The 21,596-nt window shown below is 45.4% G+C and overlaps 1 long non-coding RNA gene across 1 annotated transcript in view; it reads right to left on the reverse strand.

The window, feature by feature from the left end:
- Nucleotides 1-287: 287 nt before the first annotated feature.
- The window catches only part of LOC308590664, a 105,786-nt gene continuing 84,477 nt past the window's right edge, over nucleotides 288-21,596 (reverse strand). Inside the window, exon 3 of the long non-coding RNA XR_014009854.1 lies at nucleotides 288-675. This is a non-coding gene — a long non-coding RNA (uncharacterized lncRNA). The remainder of the gene's footprint in view (nucleotides 676-21,596) is intronic.

Genomic DNA, 21,596 nt, shown 5'->3' on the forward strand with positions numbered 1-21,596 from the left:
AAGACCTCCACATTTCTTATATATGTTGTTGAGTCGTGTCCGACTCTTCGTGACCCCCTGGACCAGAGCAAGCCAGGCACTCCTGTCTTCCACTGCCTCCCGCAGTTTGGTCAAACTCATGCTGGTAGCTTCAAGAACACTGTCCAGCCATCTCGTCCTCTGTCGTCCCCTTCTCCTTGTTCCCTCCATCTTTCCCAGCATCAGGGTCTTTTCCAGGGAGTCTTCTCTTCTCATGAGGTGGCCAAAGTATTGGAGCCTCAGTTTCAGGATCTGTCCTTCCCGTGAGCACTCAGGGCTGATTTCCTTCAGAATGGATCGGTTGGATCTTCTTGCAGTCCATGGGACTCTCAAGAGTCTCCTCCAGCACCAGAATTCAAAAGCATCAATTCTTCGGCGATCAGCCTTCTTTATGGTCCAGCTCTCACTTCCATACATCACTACTGGGAAAACCATGGCTTTAACTATACGGACCTTTGTCAGCAAGGTGATGTCTCTGCTTTTTAAGATGCTGTCTAGGTTTGCCATCGCCTTTCTCCCAAGGAGCAGGCGTCTTTTAATTTCGTGACTGCTGTCACCATCTGCAGTGATCATGGAGCCCAAGAAAGTAAAATCTCTCACTGCCTCCATTTCTTCCCCTTCTATTTGCCAGGAGGTGATGGGCCCAGTGGCCATGATCTTCGTGTTTTTTTTGTTGAGTTTCAGACCATATTTTGCACTCTCTCATTAAAAGGTTATTTAATTCCACCCTCATTAAAAGGTTCTTTAATTCCTATATAATTTTTATTAATTTCAACATATCAATTATTATACATTCCACAGAGCTTCACATCTTATACAATCTTTTTGGACTACCATCAGCACCTCTGATGATCCAGCATTTTTATCATTTCTTCTGCATTTCTTAAATTCCTATTGCCTTTAATTATCTTACCTCACAATCCACCTCTTTAACCATTTTTGCAATAATTCAAATAATTTGCTGTAATGGGTTTAGGGGTTGCTTGTGCGTAAGTTGCCGCCACTCCTGGCTAGGTTACCTGGTTGAACCCTTTCTGACCGAACAGCCTCCAGCATCGTGACTGTCTTAGTCGCTGGCAGAATCCGTCAGTGGGCGTTTCTTGAACTTCTTCCAGCACAAAAGTTCCTTGGCACCTAGTCTCCGCCTAGTCTCCCTGCGCGGAAGCCTTCTGTGCAGGGAGGGTGTGGGCAGCGGAGGACCCGTACTCTCTCCGCTGGTCTCCGGCGAAGAGTCTTGGAGCCTCCTCTCCGATTCCCCCATCTGCCCCCTTTCTCCACTGGTGTTACGCTGATTTCCTTCCCCAGCGGACGGGCTGCCTCTCTCCCTACTGGGACCCTCTCCGGGATCCCTCTGGAGCCTTCCCTCCGCCTCCAGCTCCGATGGCAGTTCCCTGACATTTACCTCACAAAACTTCTTGCAAACCTACAAACATAATCTGGTCATCACAATTACTTTTCAAATAGTCCGTAAATTTACACCAGTCTTCTGTGAATCTCTGGTTCCGCAGGTTTCAAATTCTTCCGGTTAGTTTATCCGATTCTGCATACAGATAGGTAGCCGTGTTGGTCTGCCATAGTCAAAATAAAAAAATTCCTTCCAGTAGCACCTTAAAGACCAACTAAGTTAGTTCTTGGTATGAGCTTTCGTGTGCATGCACACTTCTTCAGATACACTGTAGTTGGTCTTTAAGGTGCTACTGGAAGGAATTTTTTTATTTCGATTCTGCATAGTCCATCAATTTCATCCTCCATTCTTCTTTTGTCGGTAATTCTTCTTGCTTCCATTTTTGTGCCAATAATATTCTTGCTGCCGTCACTGCATATAAAAACAGCTTACAATCATTTCTGTTTATATCATCTCCAAGACCTCCACATTTCCAACCAGCTCAGTTGGCAGAGCATGAGACTCTTAATCACAGGGTTATGGGTTTGAGTCATACGTTGGGGTGGGGCTAGATGACCCTCGGGGTCCCTTTCCAGCTCTACGAAGCGATGATTCTAAGAGTCTGCTCTTATTGCCAGCACACTGCCCCCTGAAGGCGTCCAGGGGCTACTGCAGACCATTCCCCCAAGCTGTCGTTAAAAGGGGATTTAAATTTAAAACAGTAATGTTTTCGGTGTGAATCTGCTGACGAAGCTGTCTGTGTTTTGCCACTGCGGCAGCTGGGCTGGCAAAGCAGCCGTTGGGGAGGTTGTCATCCAGAAATACGTGGAGTCATCACAACTCCGGAGCTGTTAATGATTTTTACTAACTATAAAGAGAAATTGGAATCGCCGGGGTGATGGCTCCGAAAGAATAAGACGCATAAAGCGAGCCGGATGAGATCAATCGAGGTTGGGAACAAGCTTTGAAGCAACACAGAGCTCTTGGTCAGAAGCAGGCGAGGGGGTGGCAATAGCTGCTTTTACTGGTTTTACTGCTGTTACTGGTTTTAACCTTGGAACTTTATGAAACGGTTCAAAAAAAAAAGGCACCTTTTACATGCTTGGAGTGCATTTTCCACAACACCCTGATAATCAACAGCTGGGCACCTGTGCACAAGGATGCAAATGACAGAGCCTTTCTCTGCTTAGCAACCAGGGCTCACCCTGAACTCAGCATATGGGGGGAGGCTGTTGCAGCCCCATCCCTGAGAATGCAATGCACCTTTCAAGGTGCTGCTGAGAAGAGGTTTTCTCCCATTGTATTAGCAGGGGATTTGCTAAAATGATGGGGGGGGGGACACCTGTCTTTTAGCAGGAGATTCTAAAGCATGGGTAGGAAAACTAAGGCCTAGGCGCCGGATCCGGCCCAACCACCTTCTAAATCCGGCCCATGGATGGTCCGGGAATCAGCATGCTTTTACATTAGAATGTGTCCTTTTATTTAAAATGCATCTCTGGGTTATTTGTGGGGCATAGGAATTCGTGCAGCCCCCCCCAATATAGTCCGGCCCCCCACAAGGTCTGAGGGACAGTGGACCGGCCCCCTGCTGAAAAAGTTTGCTGGCCCCTGTTTTAATGCATGCCCCTTCCCGATTCAAGGAGGCTTGTGTGTCAGAATCCCTCGCTGAAAGGCAGGTTTCCCACAACATTTTAGCAAGAGATTTCACACAAACCTGTCCAGTTTGCCCCACGAGGCTGATCCTGCCTGGCCTGTGGAGCCCAAAATATTGCATTGCACCCAAACTCATTGTTATGTGCTGAGTTGAATAGGATCCAAAGGCAGCAGTCTGATTGGTCCTAGAACAATAGGATTCAGAATGCAGCAGTCTGATTGGTCCTAGAACAATAGTGTCCAGAATACAGCAGTCTGATTAGTCCACAGGAGCCACCCAATCCAGCTCTAGGTGGAAGTGAATCCGCAACCTGATTGGCCTACAGGTGAATCCCGGAATGAGCCAATCACCTGTAGCCCATTGTGTAAATAATGTATATAAAGCAGACATTCTGGGGGAACTTCCATTCCTCCTCACCACTATGAGCTGAATAAAGAGCATGAAATCCACTCTCGACTCCGAGTAAATTTCACTCATAAAGGGAACAGTCGGGTCATTGCAAAAGTTGGCAAAAAGCAGCTGCGTTGAGTGCCCATTGGGACTGGTAGGGCGGATGGGAAGGAGCCTGACAGCAGGGGGCGCCAGAGCCAAATGAAATCTGCTTCTGCCCCCATCCTCCTGCTTGCTGAGTTCTACAAGGAGCAACACTGAGACTAAGGAGGAGGAGGAAACTGACAGCCACCCTCTGGGCTGGATGAACGTCAGAAAGCAGGCAGGTGGCTGCTAGCTTGAGGGCAGACTGAAGTTGGTGGGATGATGTCCCTGGGCACCTGCAAGAATTTTCCGGGGCTCCCCAAAGCAAACACTGAAAGCACGCTAATTTCTCACACGAAAAATAGCGCCTGTCCTTTGTCACATCTGAGGCACTGCAAATGCTCGGAACTTGCCCTTTAAAATGGAAAATGGGGGTTATGATTCATCTGGGGAAAGGGGCAGCCACCGCCGTCCCCACCATGCCCAAACTCTCCCTGCCTCCTGCATGGCACAGGCCCATTCATTCCAGACTCTGCTGACTAAAGGTGACTGCGTAGGTGTTCGCCAGGGTGGCATCAGGTGGCGCACGGACTGGCGGCTGGAGCGAAGCCAGCTTGAAATTAAGCGCACATTGTTAAGAACCCAAGGTGATTAAGTCCTATCACTGCCCAACTAGAAAAGAGATTAAGTGCGCATGTCTCCATCTGTTACCTTCCATGTACCGGATAAAAATTGATTGCCCTCTGGGATTGTGTACATAACCTACACGCCGTAAGGTTTAATAGTCCCTTGGAGCTGATGAACTGTCGGATGGCAGTGGTGATGGGGAGGCTTTTGGTGTGATAACCCCCTCCTGGACGCATACAGCAGACCCAGCCTCCTAAAATACTTCTCTTACTTTTCTGGGCACCTAAGAAAGCCCTTAAAAAGCAGAGACATCACCTTGCCAACAAAGGTCCGTATAGTTCAAGCTATGCTTTTCCCAGTAGTGATGTATGGAAGTGAGAGCTGGACCATAAAGAAGGCTGATGGCCGAAGAATTGACGCTTTTGAATTATGGTGCTGGAGGAGACTCTTGAGAGTCCCATGGACTGCAAGAAGATCAAACCTATCAATTCTTAAGGCAGTGTTTCCCAAACGTTTTTGGGCAACGGCACACCTGCTTACTGAAAAAAAATCTCGCGGCACACCACCATTAAAGCCCCGCCCCGTGACGTCAGCGCGCAGCGTCACGCCGGGAGGGACGCACAAAAGTGAAAGTTTTTCCCCTCCCCCTTGCCGGGGAACCTCCAAGCTTTGGGCAGGCAGGCAGGCAGAGCTGGGAAGGGGGTTTCCAGGGGACACGGCAGCTCCTCGAAAGGCTTCTCTCAGCTGCGCTCAATCCTCCTCGGAGAGGATTTCCCCTCCGGTCCCATGCCTTCGTTTGGGGCATCGCTCCGGCTGCTCCCTCTCCCGCCGCGCAGGAGCGATGCCTCTCTCTGGCTCTCCCTCCGCGCAGGCTGAGGGAGGGAGGGAGGTGCGCGTGTGACCCGTCTCTGCTGGGAGACCAAACCCAGCGAGGCAGAGTCGCACGGAGGCGCCCAGGCAGCGCTGCCGGCTGCGAGGAGGAGCGCCAGGCAGCAGCAGGAGGCGCGGCCTCTCCTCGCCGCCGCCGCCCCGCCTCTCGCCGCCCGACTCGCCCGCCTCCCTCCAGGCATCTCGCGGCACACCAGCCGATGTCTCACGGCACACTCGTGTGCCGCGGAACACCGGTTGGGAAACACTGTCTTAAGGAAATCAGCCCTGAGTGCTCAATGGAAGGACAGATCCTGAAACTGAGGCTCCAATACTTTGGCCACCTCATGAGAAGAGAGGACTCCCTGGAAAAGACCCTGATGTTGGGAAAGATGGAGGGAACAAGGAGAAGGGGACGACAGAGGACGAGATGGCTGGACAGTGTTCTCGAAGCTACCAAGCATGAGTTTGACCCAACTGCGGGAGGCAGTGGAAGACAGGAGTGCCTGGCGTGCTCTGGTCCAGGGGGTCACGAAGAGTCAGACACGACTAAACGACTAAACAACAACAAGAAAGCCCACTCCCCACATCTGACCCCCCCACCAATATCCCACTTCCCCACCTGCCCACCCAACTGTCCCTGGACTCCCTGCCCCCTTATGCTGATTGACTGTAAGCTTAATGGGGCACAGACCAGTATTTTTCATCTTCTTCTTGTGTTGCTCTGTAAAAACACATTGTACATTTTTTTTTAAATGAAGGGGGGGACCCTGTCCATTTGCCGTCATTATAACGATGTGCTTTCCCCCTAATTAAACACTTGCTTCCCATCCAAAACAAACATTAAGCACTTTGCCTTTTTTTTATATTGAATGAGTAGTAATGGGGCAGTCGTGCTTAAAGAGATAAGTGCTTGGTGCTAAATAATTTTTCTGTGAAGGGTCGCTTTGAATAGATATATATTTTTTATCGGCCGCTGTGGTGAATGGGGCCCTCCACCACCCACACCACCCACGTCACGCTCACTGGTGTGGACAGAACACCATGAATGCAGAATCATAGGATTACAGTGGTACCTTGGGTTAAGAACTTAATTCGTTCTGGAGGTCCATTCTTAACCTGAAACTGTTCTCATCCTCAAGCAAAGTTCTTAACCCGAGGTACTATATCTGGGTTAGCGAAGTCTGTAACCTGAAGCGTCTGTAACCTGAGGTACCACAGTGGTACCTTGGGTTAAATATGCTTCAGGTTACATACGCTTCAGGTTACAGACTCCGCTAACCCAGAAATAGTACTTCAGGTTAAGAACTTTGCTTCAGGATGAGAACAGAAATCGTGCCCCGGCAGCACAGCGGCAGCGGGAGGCCCCATTAGCTAAAGTGGTGCTTCAGGTTAAAAACAGTTTCAGGTTAAGAACAGACCTCCGGAACGAATTAAGTACTTAACCCGAGGTACCACTGTATAAAGTTGGAAGGGTCCCTAAGCGTAATCTAGTCTAACCCCCTACAACAGAGGAATTCTCCCCATGGCCATCCTCGAGTGGGCTAGAACCATCAACCTTCTGGTTAACAGCCAGACGCACTAACCCATTGCACCACAGGAGCAACGAAAGTTTTGAATAAAACACATTCATGCAACAGGGCCGCCACGCCTGGTTATCAAGGGTGCCTGGGAATTGGACAAACTGGCTCCAGGGCATTGGACTGCTTTGGGGTCTTCTGATGGCTATTTGGGGGTCTTCTGATGGCTATTTCCCAGAACCCTTTGCAACTATGCACAGGGTGCCAGGAATACACTTCTTCTTTCAATTATATTTTCAATAAATAAACAAATCACCTCTACATTCCAACACATAATAGGTTTTTCTTTTGTTTTGTCAACTTCCAATCCCATTTCCCATAGTGTTTTTTTTTACTATCTCCCCCTTGCTGCACCCTATCTTCTCTCTTTTATATATCATGGCAATAATACAACAATCCCTAATTCCTTCTGTTGCTCACAGTTCGAATCCTGCTCACAAATTCACCATACTATAGTATTTCTTTAAATAGTCCAAAAGGGCTTCCGTTCTTCCGCAAAACAATCATCCTTAGGTTCTCTTATTTTAGCTGTTAGCTCTGCTGATTCCTCATAGTATATCACTTTGATTATCCATTCTTCTTGGGTAGGAATGTCTTCCGATCCGCTGCTTGGGCAGCAGGCCGGTTTGTTGGTGCCCGTCGATATGTTACCACCCCAAAAAAAAACAGCTTAGGTTTTCTGTGCTGCCAGGCTGGTCCTGGGGGCGGCTTGTCCTGGCCCCACACCTTCCCCTTGCTTTCAGAGGTTTCCCTAGGCACAAGAGAAGAAAAGGCCCTCTCTTGCTCCTTCCTTCCTTCCATTCATTCCTCCTCTTCTTTTTCATCCTGTCTGTTCAGTTCTGCTCTGCAGGAAAGCGCCCCTGGCAGCATTTTAGCAGGAGATGAGAGAAACACTTACGGAGCCATTTATCAAAGCAGCCAGCAGCCAGCCGTTTCCAGACAGGTGAGGAGAGCTGGAAAGCTACAGCAGGAGGAAAGTTTAATCAACACCAGGGGGCTTTTAATTCAGATGATGGGCTGCTTCTTTGCTGCTTTCCTCCTCTCCTCTCCTCTCTCTTTTTATTATCTGAGTTGATGCCGTTCCTTCCAGCTGTAGGCAGTGTGTCATTATTATTATTTTTAACAGAAGAAGCGGAGGGTGGTATGTGGCCAGATTTTGGGGGGAAGGGAGGCACACCAAACCACAGCCATTTATTTATTCCTCTCCTGCCAACAGGATTTGATTTAAATATATGCAAGTTTTCAAACTGTATACCGCACTGCGGTTGCAGGTGTACAGATGGCCAGGTGCGGCCCCTCCAAATTTCCCAGGGACAGTCCCGGATTTACAGAAGCCGTCCCGGTTTCTGATTCGATCCTGAAATGTCCCACTTTTCCTTAAAAGTAAAGGTAAAGGGCCCCCTGACCATTAGGTCCAGTCGTGGCCGACTCTGGGGTTGCAGCGCTCATCTTGCTTTATTGGCTGAGGGAGCCGGAATACAGCTTCCAGGTCATGTGGCCAGCAGAACTAAGCTGCTTCTGGTGAACCAGAGCAGCACACGGAAATGTCATTTACCTTCCCGCCGGAGTGGTACCTATTTATCTACTTGCACTTTGAGGTGCTTTTGAACTGCTAGGTTGGCAGGAGCAGGGACCAAACAACGGGAGCTCACCCACCCCGTCACGGGGATTCGAACCGCTGACCTTCTGATCGGCAAGTCCTAGGCTCTGTGGTTTAACCCACAGCGCCACCCGCGTCCCCGTCCCTATTTCCATCGGAGAAATCTTGGAGGGTATGGAGTTAAGCAACCCCCGAGCCAAGGAGATAAGTCACTATAGAACCTTTAGAAGACATCTGAAGGCAGCCCTGTATAGGGAAGGTTTTTTTTAATGTTTAATGTTTTATTATGTTTTTATATATGTTGGAAGCGGCACGGAGTGGCTGGGGCAACCCAGTCAGAAGGGTGTGGCATAAATTATTATTATTAATATTATGGAATAGGGCACCCCTATTTTCATCATATAAATGTGATATTCAGGTCTACTGGGTCTGCAAAATCTTTCAGAATATCTAAATCTCCGGCTAAGGCACTACAAATCTGTGCTATTAAACTTCAAGGGGGATTAAGGTTAAGGAGTGGAAATGTAAATCTCTATTATTATTTCTGTTCTCATTTTCATGTGTATAATGGCTGTCTGCTAAAATGCAATACAGTGGTACCTCAGGTTAAGAACTTAATTGGTTCTGGAGGTCCGTTCTTAACCTGAAGCTGTTCTTAACCTGAGGTACCACTTTAGCTAATGGGGCCTCCCACTGCCACTGCATGATTTCTGTTCTCATCCTGAAGCAAAGTTCTTAATCCGAGGTACTATTTCTGGGTTAGCGGAGTCTGTAACCTGAAGCGCATGTAACCTGAAGCATCTGTAACCAGAGGTACCACTGTAAACTGATTTGACTTGACTTGACAGTGCTGTAGAGATTCAAAACCTCTCCATTATCCCTCTTTCTTTCTTTCTTTCTTTCTTTCTTTCTTTCTTTCTTTCTTGTGTATCCCACCTTTCTGCCAAGAAGCTTAAGATGACATACATATGTATGTCATGGTTCCTCACACACCCATTTCCATTCCATCCTCATAACAACCCTGCCAGGGAGGTTAGGCTCAGGGACTGTGACTGGACTAAAGTCACCCAGCGTGCTTTCTGGTGGAAAAAGGGGGTATTTGAACACTGCCCCCCCCCAGGTTCTAACTGCTATGCCACACTACATCATCTATTTGAGACACGATGATCTGCCCTGCTTTCGGAAGGATGCAGACGTGATTTCTCTCACAGAAAAGGCATGGCTGGTGGGCCTTGTGCTTTCCTGTGAGGAGTGAAGGGAGACATCTAAAACTGATTATGCTTGTAAACAGTTCCTTTGCATACTGCAGTTTCATTAAGGCTGTCCTCTGTTGTTGTTTTCCTGACTCTGCCTCAATAATATTTAATGATCTGTTCCTTAGGGCTGTTTTGGGTGGTTTTGCGTCTTCTTTTTCATTTCATCCAGGAGACACAACGGACACGCACGGTTTTCCATGAGAGAGCAGCATTACAGGCTGCGTATAAAGAGGGACGCGGGTGGCGCTGTGGGTTAAACCACAGAGCCTAGGACTTGCTGATCAGAAGGTCGGTGGTTCGAATCCCCGCGACGGGGTGAGTTCCCATTGTTCGGTCCCTGCTCCTGCCAACCTAGCAGTTCGAAAACACGTCAAAGTGCAAGTAGATAAATAGGTACCACTCCGGCGGGAAGGTAAATGGCATTTCCGTGCGCTGCTCTGGTTCGCCATTTGCCTGATAATAAATGTTGGAAATGTAAAGAATAAATGTTGGAAATGTAAAGAAACTGAAGGTACTTTTTATCACCTTTGGTGGACGTGCCCGAAGATTAAGGCTTTCTGGGAAATGATATATAATGAAATGAAAAAGGTACTTAAATGTACTTTTCCCAATAAAAAAATTCCTTCCAGTAGCACCTTAAAGATCAACTAAGTTAGTTCTTGGTATGAGCTTTCGTGTGCATGCACACTTCTTCAGATACGAAAGCTCATACCAAGAACTAACTTAGTTGGTCTTTAAGGTGCTACTGGAAGGAATTTTTTTATTTTGACTATGGCAGACCAACACAGCTACCTATCTGTAACTGGTACTTTTCCCAAGAAACCAGAATCCTTTCTCTTGGGCATTGTCGGCCAATTGGTGCCAAAGAAAGACAGGACTTTTTTTATGTACGCTACTACAGCAGCAAGAATTCTCATCGCAAAGTATTGGAAGACACAGGTGAAGTAAGGTTTAAGAAAAAAGGATTTGAAATTATACATGTTTGTTTATGTTTGTTTGTTTGTATTGTGCATTGTTTGTGTTTATAAAAATTGTGAAAAACCAATAAAAATTTTATTTTTTAAAAAAAGTCATGCTGGCCACATGACCTGGAAGCTGTACGCCGGCTCCCTCAGCCAATAAAGCGAGATGAGCGCCGCAACCTCAGAGTCAGCCACGACTGGACCTAATGGTCAGGGGTCCCTTTACCTTTATAAAGAGGAGCCCAGGCACCAAGCCAAAATTGGAGAGCCTGTGGCCCGACTGATGTGGATGCTGAACTCCAACTCCCACCAGCCCCCAGCTGGCATAGCCAACACACAGGAATGATGGAAGTTGGAGTCCCAACATCTGCAGGGCCACAGGTTCCCCAATGTCTTTTGCCCCCTGAAGCGAATCACAAAATGGTGCCCTCCTTCCTCGCCAAGGAAGAAAGGGGCCAGTGAAGATCTGCATCATGGACAAGCGGGGAATAGACCACTTAACACCGGTCTTGAAAGACCTATATTGGTTCCCAGTACGTTTCCGAGCACAATTCAAAGTGTTGGTGCTGACCTTGAAAGCCCTAAACGGCCTCAAAGGCCCAGTAGACCTGAAGGAGCGTCTCCACCCCTATCATTCAGTTCTGAAGGCCTTCTGGCGGTTCCCTCCCTGTGAGAAGCCACGTTACAGAGAACCAGGCAGAGGGCCTTCTTGGTGGTGGCACCCGCCCTGTGGAACGCCCTCCCACCAGATGTCAAAGAGAAAAACAACCACCAGACTTTTAGAAGACATTTGAAGGCAGCCCTGTTTAGGGAAGCTTTTAATGTTTGAGGCATTACTGTACGGGGGAAGCCCAGCCAGTTGGGCGGGGTATAAATAAATAAGTAAGTAAGTAAGAACTGTTTGACAGTGGAATTTGCTGCCAAGGAGTGTGGTGGAGTCTCCTTCTTTGGAGGTCTTTAAGCAGAGGCTTGACAACCATATGTCAGGAGTGCTCTGATGGTGTTTCCTGTTTGGCAGGGGGATGGACTCGATGGCCCTTGTGGTCTCTTCCAACTCTATGATTCTAGGATTCTATGATTCTATGAAATAATAAGTTGTTGTTGTTGTTGTTGTTGTTACCTCTAGACACACCGCCCAGACTTGCACCCCGGGTTGGGAGCATCATTTTGGGGCTTCTACTGCAGCCGTTTGACTTCACCCCTGGAGGTACACTCTGTTGCCTCTCGAGACAGATGTCTCTCCATTGTCTCTCGAGACAGATGGATGCCAACAAACAGGTTTGAGCCCCATCCCGGGCATTGCAGGGGGTTGGACTGTTTGACCTTCATGGGCCCTTCTATCATTAACACTCTTTGATTATCCAATTCATGGGTAGGCAAAGCAAGGTCTGGGGGCCGGATCCGGCCCAATTGCCTTCTCAATCTGGCCCGCGGACAGTCCGGGAACCAGAGTGTTTTTACATGAGTAGAACGTGTCCTTTTATTTAAAATGCATCTCTGGGTTATTTGTGGGGCATAGGAATTCATTCATTCCCCCCCCAAATATAGTATGGCCACCCACAAGGTCTGAGGCACAGTGGACCGGCCCCCTGCTGAAAAAGTTTGCTGACCCCTGCTCTGACGTATGCCCAGGATCTCTGAATTACTTCCTGTGGCTGTGGTTTTTCTGAGCATGGGCTACCTTCTCCACCCCCCATTTATAATACAGTGGTACCTCGGGTTAAGTACTTAATTCGTTCCGGAGGTCCGTACTTAACCTGATACTGTTCTTAACCTGAAGCACCACTTTAGCTAATGGGGCCTCCGGCTGCCGCTGCACGATTTCTGTTCTCATCCTGAAGCAAAGTTCTTAACCTGAAGCACTATTTCTGGGTTAGCGGAGTCTGTAACCTGAAGCGTATGTAACGTGAAGCATATGTAACCTGAGGTACCACTGTATAACTGTAACTCAAGATAACACTCCATGGCATTTGATTAAGTGGACTGTAGTGGGCGGAAGCTTATGCCGCAATGCATTTGTTAAAAAGGAGAAAGATGGAAAAGAGCTCCAGTACATTGCTTAGTTATTTATAAGATTTCCTACTTGCCTCTTAGACCGTAAAGTCCCAGGGCAGATTACAGCAATGTAATGATGCAATTAAAAGCAAGACAGAGAGTAACACGTTTTCTGTGCAATTATGAAAGGTAAATAAAACAATTCCAAGCGAGAGCAACTCAGTAAATAGAAGACGTGGGTCTTTCAAAAATGCTTGCAGCTGTCCAAGGCAAGGGCGAAGAGGTGAATCTTCCGCGTATGGAGGAAACTGTGGAAGATGCTCAGTGCACCTCTTTGGGGGTTGTATGCAAAATGTTGAACATGTCAGCAGGTGGACATGGTCAGCCCATGAAGCAGTTGGGTACTTTAAGACTTCGGACAGACAAAATCACATGCTCCGCTATTTAGATGATAATAGAAATCACTTCACTTACTTCAAAACATGGTATATTAGCCCCGTTGCATTGGTGGTGCCCTTCTGTTGAGTGAGTCCTCAGATTTTATTTTTATATTTTTTCTATCCCACCTTTCCACCAAGGCGTTCAAAGTGGGGTGTGGGGGCTTCTCCACTCCCTATTTTATCCTCACAACAACCTTATGAGGTAGGTTTGGTTGAGAAAAAACTGCATACTGTGATAAGAATTTTAAGGTCTTAGATATGTAATAAATGTTCATAAATGCACCAAGCAAACACGTACATAAATATATAAACCACATGTCTGAAACCCCACAGAAAAAAGTCCTGATCATTGGGAAGAACTTCCTGACAGTAAGAGCTGTTCGACAGTGGAATTTGCTGCCAAGGAGTGTGGTGGAGTCTCCTTCTTTGGAGGTCTTTAAGCAGAGGCTTGACAACCATATGTCAGGTGTGCTCTGATGGTGTTTCCTGCTTGGCAGGGGGTTGGACTCGATGGCCCTTGTGGTCTCTTCCAACTCTATGATTCTATGATTCTATGATCAAATTGACCTCAAATATTTCTCTGCAAGGTCAAAGTGGGAAACCTCCACGTTGTCTCTTTCCTCACAAATCCTGTCTTAAAGGCACATTTAAGATATGAATAGGGTGTGAGCCTCTGACCTGGCCAGGAACTAAGTATTTATCATTACAAAAGACTGGTCAGGCTCCCCAGGCAATCCAATCAAGTGACCATTAAACAGGTAACCTGCCAGACAGGAGATAAACAACACTCTCAGATTTCTGCTGTAGACCGCCCTTTCTGTGATGTATGTATGATGTATCTGGGGGTGGTCTTGGACTCCAGGGCGGGCAATTTAAAATGTCTATATAAGGGTGGGCACACCTTTGTTCTGGGTCCTCCTCCGTCCTCCTGTGTGTGAGGGGAGCACCCTGTTGCAACAGATCAATAAAGATCAGGCTTACGAGCTGCTTTGCTTCTCAATATTCTCTGGTTGGCCTCTGTTATTTTCTCCAACTGATGGAGAACCTACAAAGGACTCTGTAAGGGCTCTTGGATACCCCATAAGGGGAAAAGGGCAGTTTATTTGTTTAAAACAACACACACCATGCGTTTAAAGCACACAACATCTCACAAAGAATCCTAGCAGCTTGTAGTTTGTTAAGGGTGCTGGGAGCTGTAGCTCTCTGATGGGTAAACTGGAGTTCCAAGAATTCTTTGGGGCAAACCAATGTGCTATAAATGTACGATGCGTGAGCAGCCATCGTGATTGGCCCGCTGTCACCCAGTGGGCTTGATGTCTCAGTGGAGATTTGAGCCCTGGTCTCTCAGGTCCCAGCTGGATATTACCTCACACTGACTGTTATGTACTGTAGTTCTCACCCTGGGCCAGCAGGGGGATACTGTAGATATGCAAATAAGGGATCGAAAGTGACGTTCAGTGATTGGATAGTTTTAGAAAATTGTTACAGTTACGTTGTACTGGAGCTCTATATAAGCAGGCTGACTGAACCCTTCAGTTCAGTTCTGTCCTGGCCTGTGAATAAACAAGAGCTGTTTGAAGAATCGCTGTGTCGTCTGATATGTTCACCAACAACTTGACACTGACAGCCCCACAATGTGCATTACTGCAGGAGTGGGGTTTTAGGAACCACTGCAAGATCCCCTGGTCAAGGGTCGAGAGTCTGCTGGCCTATTTTACAATCATTGCCCGTGAGGTGAGACATCCTGCCCCTTGCCTGCCATTTATCACATCCCCAGGACAAACACGGATTGGGAAGCTGGCCAAATTCCCCTTCCGATTCAATCAACTCCCGTCCCAAGCGTTGGCATCGCTTCTGATTGGGAACGGCAGCCTTGCAATCAGCAATTTAATCTAAGGGCAGGTTCAGGTTTATATCGCAGACAGTTTGACCTTTCCTAAGCCTTCTGCAAACATCATTATAGTCTCTCCTAGTGGGATGTTCTGATTAATTAATTTTAGGTGTTGTACCTTGTGATGAAAAGGCGAACACAAGAGAAATGGCAAGTTATCTCTCCAGTTCAGAGAGTCTTTCTCGCACGCTCCAATGACATTTCTGCTTTCTGCTCTTTTAACAGGTACCGTATCCGTTTGCACAAACTTATCAATATATGTTCTTGCTGTCCCTGTTACTGCAGTATATATCCCAAAACATTCCTATATAATAGAGTGACCCCCCCCCCTTTGAGTTCCAGCAATATATATTGAGGAAAGTGGGATCTGTGGCAGCTAAGTACAGTGGTACCTCGGGTTAAGTACTTAATTCGTTCCGGAGGTCTGTACTTAACCTGAAACTGTGCTTAACCTGAAGCACCACTTTAGCTGATGGGGCCTCCTGCTGCTGCCACACCGCCAGAGCACAATTTCTGTTCTCATCCTGAAACAAAGTTCTTAACCCGAGGTATTATTTCTGGGTTAGCGGAGTCTGTAACCTGAAGCGTATGTAACCCGAGGTACCACTGTATTGCAGTATGAAGTTCTCCTGTTCAGAAGAAAAAAACCCCAAAAAACCAAATGATCAAGGGAATGGAGCAACATCCCTATGATGATAGGTTACAGCATTGGGGGGGGGGTGTTTTATGTTAGTGAAAAATCAAGTAAGAGGTGACATTATAGAAATGTGTAAAAATTAAGCATGTCATGTAGAAAGTAGCTAAAGAAAAGCTTTTAGCTCTCTCTCTCTCTTGGATGGCTTCAAAAAAAGATTGGAAAAATTCATGGAGGGAAAAATCAGTGCCTATGCTTTTGAATTCTGGTGCTGGAGGAGACTCTTGAGAGTCCCATGGACTGCAAGAAGATCACACCTCTCCATTCTGAAGGAAATCAGCCCTGAGTGCTCACTGGAAGGACAGATCCTGAAGCTGAGGCTCCAATACTTTGGCCACCTCATGAGAAGAGAAGACTCCCTGGAAAAGACCCTGATGTTGGGAAAGATGGAGGGCACAAGGAGAAGGGGACGATGGAATGAATGAATGAATGAATAGTTTATTACGGTCATAGACCAGAAGAAAAGAAAAACATAAAAGGCAGCAATAGTTTACAAGGGAGTGATGGTGTCAATTAAAAGTTGTAAAATTATACATAAAAACAATACACATATACACACACACACATATACATACTCATATATGCACTGCAGTATATGTATGGGCTTAAAAAAAGGGGGGGGGCTTATCCAGGGGTCAGATCTTTTACTTTTTTACAGCTAATGCCCTCCGCTTGATCACGGCCGCAGAAAACTTGGCCACTTTCAGTGTTACTTCTGGGTTTTTATCTCCTAGTAGGATTTTCAGCCGCTGAGATTCAGATCGACCTGGAAATTTCTGAACGATAGGGGAGATAAACAGTAACCTGATATCCCCGTAAAGGTTGCAGTGTAACAGCACATGTGAAGCCGTTTCCACCTCCTTCAGACCACATGGGCAAACTCGTTCAGCATAGGGTGTGCCCTCGTATCTGCCCTTTAGTAAGGCAGATGGCAATACATCAAATCTGGTAAGGGTAAACGCCCGCCTATATTTTGCGATTTGTAGGTCCAGCAAATATGGGGTTAGATTAAATCCTTTTCCATAATCTTGGATAGCTGGATATTTATCTATCTTGCTCATATGGTCCTGAAGCTCTACATCTCCTATTCGCTGGCTCACCATCATTTTAGCCTTTTCAAAGCCTGAGGCTATGAGTTCTTGTGAGGAAAGCCCCAGGCCCCTCAATTTTTCATAAAGCGACAATCTCCATTTAGACTGGAACGGGTCTAGTAGAGTCAATGGAGCCACTCCCACTGGGAAAAATATGAGTTTTAGCCAGAAGTGAATCTTCAAGATCCATATCCTGGCATTAATAGGGAGTTGGCCAACCTCCAGCCTAATGGCAGTGTTAGAGACACAGGTAGGTAACCCTAGTAGGGAACGATAAAATTTAGTTTGTACAGATTCTAGGGACTTGAGTTTTTGACAATTAAATATCTGGGTGCCATACATCAATTGTGGAAGTATTTTTGCAACAAAGACCTGGGAGGCAGCAGGGACATATTGACCTCCTTTTCTGTAAAAGAATCTTATAATAGCTCTGGAAGATCTTTGCGCATTTACAATGGAATTCTTAATCTGATGGCACCAGGATCCCTTCTCATCAAAAATTATTCCAAGATATCTAAAAGATGTTACTTGCTCAATAGGTTGGTTATTAATTTTCCATTTATGTCGGAGTTTTCTCTTGGAGAACACCATAATTTTTGATTTAGTGTAATTTACTATTAGGTGTTCAGCTTCGCAATACTCTGTAAGAGCTCGTAAAAGCTTTCTTAGACCCACACAAGAGAAGGAAATAAGTGCCACATCATCCGCGTACAAAAGGACCGGGATTGGTGTATTATTTAGATTTGGGGAATGAGTGCTTGCTTCCTCCATCTTTCCGACTAAGGAGTTTATATAGAAGTTAAAAAGAATAGGAGCAAGAACACAGCCTTGCTTGACACCATGGGAACTTTGGATTTCCTTTGATAGGTTCCCATAACGGTCGCATCTAACACGGATCCGAGTGTTTTCATGCAGTCTACGGATAAGAAGCAAAAGACGTCTATCGATGTTTGTGACATTTAGTTTTTCCCAAAGTCTATGCCGGGGTATCGAGTCGAAGGCTGATTTAAAATCTATAAAGGCTACATAGAGAGAGCCTCCTTTCTTTGAGGTATATTTCTCCACTAGATGTTGCAATACCAATCCTTGGTCTAGAGTTGATCTATGTGCCCTGAACCCAGCCTGGGCTTCCTTTAGGATGTGCTCCTGTTCCAGCCAGTCCGCAAACTTTTCACGTAAGTGAGTTGCATAAAGTTTGCTGATGATGCTTAAGAGACTGATTGGTCTGTAATTGGCTGGATCAAGTTTGCAGCCTTTCTTGAATATGGGAACGATGATTGCCAATCCCCAGTCCTCTGGTATTATTGCTGTTTGATCTATGCTGGTGAAAAGGGTGGCAAGGACTGGGGCCCACCAGTCAATATTGGCTTTGAGAAGTTCAGGAGAGATGTTATCTGCTCCCGGGGCTTTTCTGTGTTTGAGTGCCTGAATAAGCCTCCTAATCTCCGCGACCGACACCGGAGGCCACTCATCACCTGCCGCACACTGTATTAGTGGCTGAGTCAAAGGCAGAGCTGAATATGAAGATTGGAAAAATGCCTCCCAAGTCCCTGCAGGTATAGTATACTCCACTTCTGAGGAAGTAGGTCGCACTCCATTTGCTACCAGTCTCCAGAAGGTGGCCGAATCTCTCTCTCTGGATGCATCTATTAGGCATTTCCATTCTCTTTTCTGTGCCAGGAGTTTTTTGTTTTTGATCAAAATTTTATAATTCCGTTTATCTTCAAACCAGCCCGTGGGGAGTTGGGGTAAATTGGCAGATCTATAATTCTTGTATTTTTTCAGTAAATTTAGCTTCATATCCTGACATTCTTGATCAAACCAGGGTTTGGAGTTTTTATATACTGAGGATTGCCTACTTGGCCTGTTCCTTTTTTCCTTCAGGGGATCTTGAAGGAGTAGAATTAACTCCTGAAATAAATTTATCTTTAATTCATGGCTTGAGGAAGTTATAAGGTTTTCTCTCTTAATGAGGAATTCCTTTGAGCATAGCCTACTTGAAATTTCCTTATGCAGTTCATCTGTCCATCTAATGCGCGAATATCTGAGCTCCAAAGCTGTAGGGCTCGAATGCTCGATTTTTTCAGCGCAGGATAAATCCTTTCCCGCATCTACGAGTGCACTTAATGGCAGATGATCACTGTCTAAGCGCTCCTCCACTTTACATTCCAGAACTTTGTTTTGAAGATCATACGACACGATTATATAATCAATTGTGGAGGCGCCATTGTTAGATATAAATGTGAATTCTCCGACCTTCTCCCCCTCTGTACGGCCATTTAATATAACCAGGTCCAACTTATTGACCAAGTGTAGTAGGCATAAGCCGGCATAATTGCAGCCTTTATCCTTTGATATTCTAGCTGGTATTGGATGGGTTTCCTCTATAATGGGGACTGTTTCGTGGAAATGGGCAAACAAAGCCTCATCAGATTGTCCAGTTCTGGCATTTAGGTCGCCTGCCACCACTACAGAGGCATCAGGAAATTGATTTAGTAGTTTGTCAAGATACTGTTCTAACTGAACCCAAGTATTTCTTATCAATCTTTTCTCTCTTTGTGGGGGTAGGTATACATTAATCAGCAGCCAGCTGTGGGTTCTCCACTGTACTTGCACAGCTGTGGCCAGATGGTCTAGTGGGTCTAGTTTTTTAAATGTGGCCCTTAGCCTTGTTGAGATTAAAGTAACTAACCCACCTTTAACTCGCCCCCCTCTAGTACTTAAAAGACCTGGGAGGGAGAACGCAGAAAAACCATTTAACTCCACTTCACTTGTGCTCCAGGTCTCCTGGAGAAACACAATATCATGTCTCTGAATATATTTAACAAAGGATTGGTCAGAGACCCTCTTTTGCCAACCTGCAATATTCCAAGTTAGCAAGGCAAGGTTGCACGTTGTCTTGCCAAAAATTGATCTTAGTCAATTTGCCTTTGAAAGATTTTTTGGGCCTATCTTTTTATCTGTTGGTTGGATTTCATTCATTTTGGCAATGTCCATAGATGTATTATCGCCCAGGTACTCAATGGAATCAGTTGAAGGGTGCAGCGTGCTAACGTTAGTGATCAGTACTCCTTTTTTTGGCGAATCTACCTTGAGGTGTTCTATTTGACTGATACCAAGTTCATCCTCATCCAGGTATCTCATGCTGGTCCAAGAGCGCGTTGTGGTTGTCATAGGGATGGTTTCCTTCTTAGATGGTAGGTTGTTGCTATCCCTTACGCACTGTGTTAGATCTGTTGTTTTCAGGTTTATCTCTGCAGCTGCAGAGGTAATATGAGGGTAGTCTTTCGTGGTTGCCATAGGGATGGTTTCCTTCTTAGATGGTAGATTGTTGCTGTCCCTTACGCACTGTGTTAGATCTGTTGTTAACAGGTTTATCTCCGCAGTTGTAGAGGTATTATAAAAGTAATCTTTCATGAGGTCTGTCTTGGCTTTTACAGAGAGGTTCTCTTTCTTCAATTGGTCCGTTGCCGGTTCTTTCTCTCTTACTTTTTCCTGAGCATTCATCTCTGTTAACTTATTTCTAAGGGTCTCCAATCTTCTCAAGATCTCAGATTGGGCAAAGAAAGGCAACAATCCAAACTGGTTTATTAATGCCTTTTCTTCTGGGTAGAAGTTATCCATCCCCTCATTAGGCAATCTCATCTCCTGTCTTGGTTTCAAAGGCCCTTGCTCAGTATGTTCCAGTTTGTCTTTTGAGTGTCCTCTCTCCTCCTTTGGTTTACAAGTAAATCTTATCTCAGCTGTCGTAAACTCATCAGGGAACAATTTCAAACATGTGCTGTTTTCGAAGAATCTTGTTACCGTTATCCTTTTCTTTGACAGCAGATGTCTTGATCTATATATATATTTAGCCAAGTTTTGATCTTTGAAGGAGGCAATCACTCGCAGAGAATATCCATTGTAGAATATGAAATCAACTGAGGTAATGTCAGGATTGCAGCCAGCCATGCCCTTTCCCAGTAAACTCCATTCCATCTGCCCCCAAAAGAAAATTTCCCACAGGCATGGATGGAAACTGTTGACTCAATATGCAAATGCTCACCTAATGATTTCCTGCAAATTCTTTATTTTTGGATAACAGGAGCCGCAGTCCACAAATAGGCACAATAGCGATGAGAAGCTAGCTTTGTATATGGGATACACTGAAAAATATACTGTCTAAAATAAATATAAGACCATTGTTTATGTATGCAACCACGGCAGTCAGAATAATAGTGGCAAGAAACTGGAAAAATGAAATCCTACCAACGATTACAGAGTGGCAGACTCTTATGATATAATACCGGCAAGTAGCAAAACTGACAGGAAGAATCAGAGGAGTGTCAAACCAGAAAGTATATGGAGAATGGAAAATATTCAAAGAATATCTAAAATTGCATTGTACAATTAGCAAGATACTTGCAGAACTAGATTGATACTTGTAAGCAAAACATGTATTAGATATTATACCGGATTATATATATTTATATATAATGAAATAACATAAATCTGTGCAAGAAAATATAGACAATATAACCAGTATAATGAGAATTATTGGAAGTTTTATATTTTAACCTGTTATTTAATTGTAATATACTGTATTCCCCCCCCCCCTTTACAGTACTTGTATTGCTTTTGCTTTGTATGATTTGTTATTTATGTATATATGCCTATGTGGGAAATTAATAAAGATTATTTAAAAAAGAAAGAAAAGAAAAATGTACTGTCTCCAGCTCTCTAAAATGTAATTTGAAGTGGAGGTTATTCCCTTTGGAAGTAGGTTGCTCATGCTGTCTCGACTTTTCTCTGAGCTGCCCACTCAACGTGCAAAAAAATGTGCCTAATTTCACATCATGGCAACAGCATCCGTACCTTTTCATCTATTGAAACTAAACCTTTTGATTTTCATGTGGCCGAGCTCCTCTGCCTTTAGTAACTGCAAAAGAAGCTGAAGGAATTTGGTTTTGATTTGTAATAATTTGGAAAATAAATAAAAAACGAAAGAAAGAAAGAAGAAGCAAAAGTCTGAGGTGTACCATGAAATTTAATATGAAGAGCTGCGTTAGTTCAGCTTCTGCCTA

Source organism: Podarcis bocagei (assembly GCF_964188305.1).
Source record: "Podarcis bocagei genome assembly, chromosome: 7".
NCBI classification, from domain to species: Eukaryota; Metazoa; Chordata; class Lepidosauria; order Squamata; family Lacertidae; genus Podarcis; species Podarcis bocagei.